Here is a 6,258-nt window from a genome sequence, read left to right as displayed (position 1 = left end):
GCATGATCTCTTCATTACATCACGGTATTGCAAAAGGCAACATTGCTAGTGTTCTAGATTACAGTTGTTTATTTTCAGAAAATTTTTCATTGGTTTCCAAGAAGCTTAATTAATTTACTTTCTCACTAATTTAATTTACACTTGCTTATTAACATTGATAATAGAAAATTATACCATACATGTATGACAATTGTATCTATTCTTAAGTTTTCTCTTTGGTCCTCTGCCCTAATTTTTGGATGAAGTTCTTTTTTTTTGTTTGTTTAGTTTTGTGAGGTCCCTATATGTCTTACTTAACATTGATTAGATAAAAGGTGTGCAAATATTTTCTTCCATAAAGAATGTCTCTGGTTTTAATGATAGATTGATTTGCCATAAGAATTATTCTTTTGCTTTGGTGTTATCCAGTATCTATTTTTGTTTTTTTTTCCCTTTGTTATTAAAGTAGAAACTTGCTAAAATATCATTGAATTCATGGAGTGATTTTTTTGTGGAGTAATTTTCATGTGCTTTATTATGTGTTTCATACTTTCAGGTAAAAAGTTCAAGTCTTTAATCCATTTTGAGTTAATTCATCTATATTATATTAGATAGTGATCTGCGTTATATTTTTGTATATGACTAGTTAGTATTTGTAGAGGATAGTTATTGGCAGTGCATTTCTCTATTATGCCCTTGACTTCTTAAGATAGAAAGCTTTAATATGCATGAGGATTTAATAGCTTACTTCCAATTTTTACTACACTGTATTAGTTTATATTTCAATTCCAATGACACACATATTTTTACAATAACTATAAGATTTGTTGTCAGAAAATATGAGAACTCCATTCTTGCTCTATTTTCTTGGCTATTTGGCTATTGTGTTTAATAAAATTGGTTTTCTATATCTTTATTTAAGCACTATGATAATAAATAAGTTGTAATTAGGTGTCAGTTGTAAAAAAAAAAAGATAAACAACCCTTTCATCAGTGCAAACATTCCCACCACCAATGCCTCCCATTTCCCTACTCCCACACTCCTGCCTGTGTTCAGAACAGGAGTTCTATTTCTCTCACTCACTAACATTATCATGATGCTTGTTAGTAAAGTTATTTCTCTAACTGCATTCACCACTCTTTGTGGAAGGCTTGCTATCATGGGCTGGTCTTTTCAGCCCTCATCTCTATTGTATCTGGGTATTATTACAATAATGTCTTTTTTTCTTAAATCCCACAGATGAGTTAAAGGATCTATGTCTATCTCTCTCCCCCTGACTTAATTCATTTATCATAAAAGTTTCCAAGTTCATCCATGTATAAGAAAAGTTCATGATTCATTTTTTCTGATGGCTACATAGTATTCTGTTGTGCATATGTAACACAGTTTTTTATATATATACTTATTTAAACATGAATTACAAAATTGATTATAGTTGAGTTTTCAGTCATTAAAAGAACACCCCCTTTTCACCAGTGCAACCTTCCCATCTCCAATGCTCCCGTCTCACTACTCCCCACCTGTATTTGAGACAGGCTTTCTACTTCCGCTCATTCACTAACATTGTTATGGTCATTCTCAGCATAGTTATTTCTCTTACTGTGTTTGCCACTGTTTGTGGTGAGCCTCATATCTTGAGCCGGTCCTTCTAGCCCTCATCTCTGACCATTATTTCAATGTCTTTTATTTTTCTTAAATCCCTTAGATGAGTGTAACTGTGCCTCTCTGTGTCTCTCCCACTCCCTCTGACTTATTTCACTCAGCATCCATAGATACCATGTCCATCCATGTATAGGAAAATGTCATGGCTTCATCTCTCCTGATAGCTGCATACTATTCCATTGTGCATATATGTACCACAATTTCTTTAGCCATTCATCTATTGAAGGGCATCTTGGTTGTTTACAGAGTCCTGTAATGCTGCAATGAATATAGGTGTGAGGAAGGGATTTTTTATTTTCCTAGGGCATATCCCTAGGGGCGGTATAGCCTGATCAAATGGAAGCTTAATTTCCAGTGTTTTGAGGAATATCCATATTGTTTTCTATAAGGACTGTACCAGATGGCATTTCCACCAGCAGTGAATGAGAGTTCCTTTCTCCCCCACATCCCCACCAGCACTGGTTGTTCGTTTTTTTTTTTGTGATGTGTGCCAGTCTCTGTGGTGTGAGATTGTACATTACTATTGTTTTTGATATGCATCTCCCTGATGATTAGTGATGTGGAGCATTTTTTCATGTGTCTTTTAGCCATTTGTATTTCTTCTTTGAGAAATAGTCTGTTCATTTCTTCTTCCTCATTTGGATGGGATTAGATGTTATTTTCTTGTTAAGTTTAGTCAATATACTTGTGTATCTTAGATATTAGCCCCTTATCTAATGTTTTTTGGGTGAATAGCTTCTCCCATTCTGTGGGTGGCTTTGTATCCTAGATATTATTTCCTTTGAAATGCAGAAGCTTCTCAGTTTAATATATTCCCATCGTTTTATCTCTACTTCCACTTGTTTGGAGAGTGCTGCTTCTTCCTTGAAGATGCCTTTAGTTTCGGTGCCATGAAGTGTTTTTACCTATGTGGTGTTCTATATACCTTATGGTTTTAGGTTTGATATTAAGGTCTTTAAACCATTTGTTTTTGACCTTTGTGCAGGGGTGTTAGATGGAGGTCTGAGTTCTTTTTTATTTTTAGTGGCTGACCAGATTGTCCCAACAGCACTTGTTGAAGAAATTTAATTTTCCTTGCTCTATTTTGCATTTCTTGCCAGTTTATCAAAGACTAATTAATAGTATAACTAGAGAACATTCTCTGAATAGTCTATTCCACTGATTTGAGGGTCTGTCTTTATTCCAATACCATGCTGTTTTAATAACTATAGCTTTGTAATACTGTTTAAAAGTGGGGAAAGTGATGCCTCCCATATTACTTTTCCCAAGGGTTGCTCTAGCTATTCGTGAGTGTTTATTGTTCCAGACAAATTTCAGAAGTGTTTGATCCACTCCTTTATAGAACGTTATGGGTATCCTTAGAGGAAATGCATTAAATCTATATAATGCCTTGGAAAGTATTGCCATTTTAATGATGTTAATCCTGCCAATCCATGAGCAGGGTATGTGTCTCCATTTCCATGTTGTTCTTTTTTATTTCTTTTTTTTTTTAATTTGAACAACTTGGATTACATACATGATTGTGTTTGGGTTTCAGTCATGTAAAGAACACCACCCATCACCAGTGCAACATTCCCATCACCAATGTCCCAAAAACTCACAGTTTTGTAGTTTTCTTTGTATAAGTCTTTCACATCTTCAGTTAAGTTTACTCCAAGATATTTGATTTTGTGGGGCACTAATGTGAATAGGATTGTTTTTTATAATGTCTATTTCTTATCTATCATTATTGGTGTATTAGAAGGCCATTAATTTTTGCATGTAAATTTTGTAGCCAGTCACTTTGCTATAGGAATCCATTGCTTCTAGAAGATTTTTGGTAGAGTCTTTAGGGTTTTCTAAATAAAGTATCATGTCATTGAAAAACAGTGAGAGCTTGACTTTTTACTTTCCTATCTGGATGCCATTGATACTTTTTCTTGCCGAATTGCTATTGCAAGAATTCCAGCACTATTTTGAATAGGAGTGGTGACAGAGGGCAGCCTTGTCATATACCAGCCTTTAGAAGAAGGGCTTTTAATTTATCTCCATTGAGAATAATATTTGCCATTATCTTGTGGTAGATGACTTTGACAATATTGAGAAAAGCTTCCTTCGATTCCCATTTTGATAGGAGTTTATCAAGAATGGGTGTTGGACCTTATCAAATGCTTTCTCTGCATCTATGATATGATCATATGGTTTTTATTTTTATTTTTGTTGATGTGGTGTATTATGTTGATTGATTTATTAAACAATTCTTGGCATTCCTAGAATGAATCTCACTTGGTCATGGTGTATGACTCTTCTTGATGCGGCATGGATCCTATTTGCCAGAATTTTGATTGAGTATCTTTGTATCTGTGTTTATCAGAATATTAGTCTGTAGTTTTTCTTTTTTTTTACAGCATCTCTGTCTGGTTTGGGTATGAAGGTGATTTTAGCTTTGTAAAAACTATTTAGAAGTTTTCCTTATTCTTCAATTTTGAAAGAGCCTGAAAGAGGATTGGTAAAAGTTCCTCTTGAAAAGTTTGAAAAAATTCATTAGTGAATCCATCTGACCTTGGGCTCTGATGCTTTCTTATGGTATGGGTTAATCTCAAATATGATGGCCACATACCATTGTAAAGTTGGTAATCTTGCACAAGACAGTAGTTAGTTTCCTCTTTTTGTGTGACACTATAATTGCTAGCAAATACTAATCAACCACAAAGTCTGCAGGTTATCTTTTTGCTAAGTTACTATTGAGCACTTAGTACTGTGAACCCCCAATTCAGGTTCACAAGACATTGATATACTACTACTGGCAGATATGGGCAATTTTGAATTCCTAGCACTCCCAAGGCCCCTGGAATTTGTGTTTGCTGTGTAATAGTGGCCCAAAGTGTTTATAGTAATCCAGGGGTCGAAAAAACTCAGGTCTAAGCAAACTGAATGTCTAGAATTTGTGACTATGAACCCCAAATTAAAGCTCAGCCCTTCTGAAACAGACTTTAATTTCTAAATATCTGACATAATGAAAGAATGTATTATTAAATATGAATTTACTTGCACTGATAGCTATAGGTAAATATCAGAACATTCTTAGCTCTCTGTAAACTTTAAAGGCAATAGCCCTAATAACACTCCAGTGAAATGAGAAAATTAAACTGAAGAACAATATGAGAAAAATTCAAATAGAATCATGAGCTAATGAATATAGTAGTTAAAAATACAACAGAGAGCTTATAGTAGAGTTACAGAAGCCAAGGAAATCAATGAAACTTGAAAAATTATAAAAGAATAATACAATAAAGAAAAAGTTAAAAGACTAGCAAATAAAGCTATACCTGATGCCACAAAACCAGTCATCATATTTGAACTGGCAACTCCATAGACTCACTCTTTCATGAGTGATGTAAATAGATCATGAAAAAGTATGCCTTTACCAGCCCATGCAGCACAAAACTGCCCGTCTCAGGAGGAGAGGGTGGGCCAAGCCCCCATTTAGCTAAAGCCATGCTTGCTGCTTTTATCACCCAGTGTCAGCATTTATCCAGTGGCTTTCCTCATTACTGACCCTCTATGATTCCATATGAGAATTCCCATTTGAGCACACTTCAAGTATGCCAGTTATTGGGCTGATATCACCAGGGCTTTTATTGGAGTAAGTGCAGGCACCGTTCCCCATATCTCCCTTCTTTCAGGAAAGCCTGGCAGCTGTAATCATGGCCACAAACGCAGTCACCATCTTCTAACTGGACCTTCGTCTTAGAGGCCCTGCAACTAATTATATTCTCCTAAAATTAATAGCATAATAGCTTTGAATGGGACAACTTTATATTTTGTGCTGTCATCACCCCAAGATACATCCCAATTTAATAGACTGGACATATAATAAGAGCTTGCTAAACTTTCGTCATTGTATTAATAATCTTCATTGGTGATACAATAGTTTTTCACAAATAAGCTTGCTACTACTGTGTTTTTTTCTTTTTTCTCTTTTCCTCCATTTTATTTTTTATTTTGTACTTTTGAAATTTTCAATAACAAATATATTATGAATCAACTATGTCAAGGATGTGATGCATTTTCTTAAAATAAAAATTAAAAAAAGAATTGCAAGAGATATATAACACATTATGAGAAACATCATTCACACACTTTAGGGGCTTCAGGACGGTGATGAAAAAAAGAAATAAATCGTAGGTTGGAAAAAAATAATAGCTGAGAGCTATCCCCCATTAAAGCTAAATGTTAAATTTCCATATCTTGGAAACTCAAAGTCCCAAGCAAATAAAACCCAGAATATATACATACTAAGATATTGTAGTTAAAATGGCAAAAGTCGGGGGCCGGGCGGTGGCGCTAGAGGTAAGGTGCCTGCCTTGCCTGCGCTAGCCTAGGACGGACAGCGGTTCGATCCCCCGGCATCCCGATATGGTCCCCAAAGCCAGGACCGACTTCTGAGCGCATAGCCAGGAGTAACCCCTGAGCATTACCGGGTGTGGCCCAAAAAAACCAAAAAAAAAAAAAATGCAAAAAGGTCAAAGATAGAGATAAAATCCCAAAACATTGCAAAGAAAGGCAGTGTCCCATGTAAGGGAATGTTTTTTCTTTTTCAGAAAATTTGTTAGCTGAAATCGCAAGCCAGAAGA

This window comes from Suncus etruscus, chromosome 7, assembly GCF_024139225.1.
Source record: "Suncus etruscus isolate mSunEtr1 chromosome 7, mSunEtr1.pri.cur, whole genome shotgun sequence".
In the NCBI taxonomy this organism is placed as follows: domain Eukaryota; kingdom Metazoa; phylum Chordata; class Mammalia; order Eulipotyphla; family Soricidae; genus Suncus; species Suncus etruscus.
The sequence above is the reverse complement of the archived record's forward strand: the minus strand, read 5'-3'. Positions refer to the sequence as shown.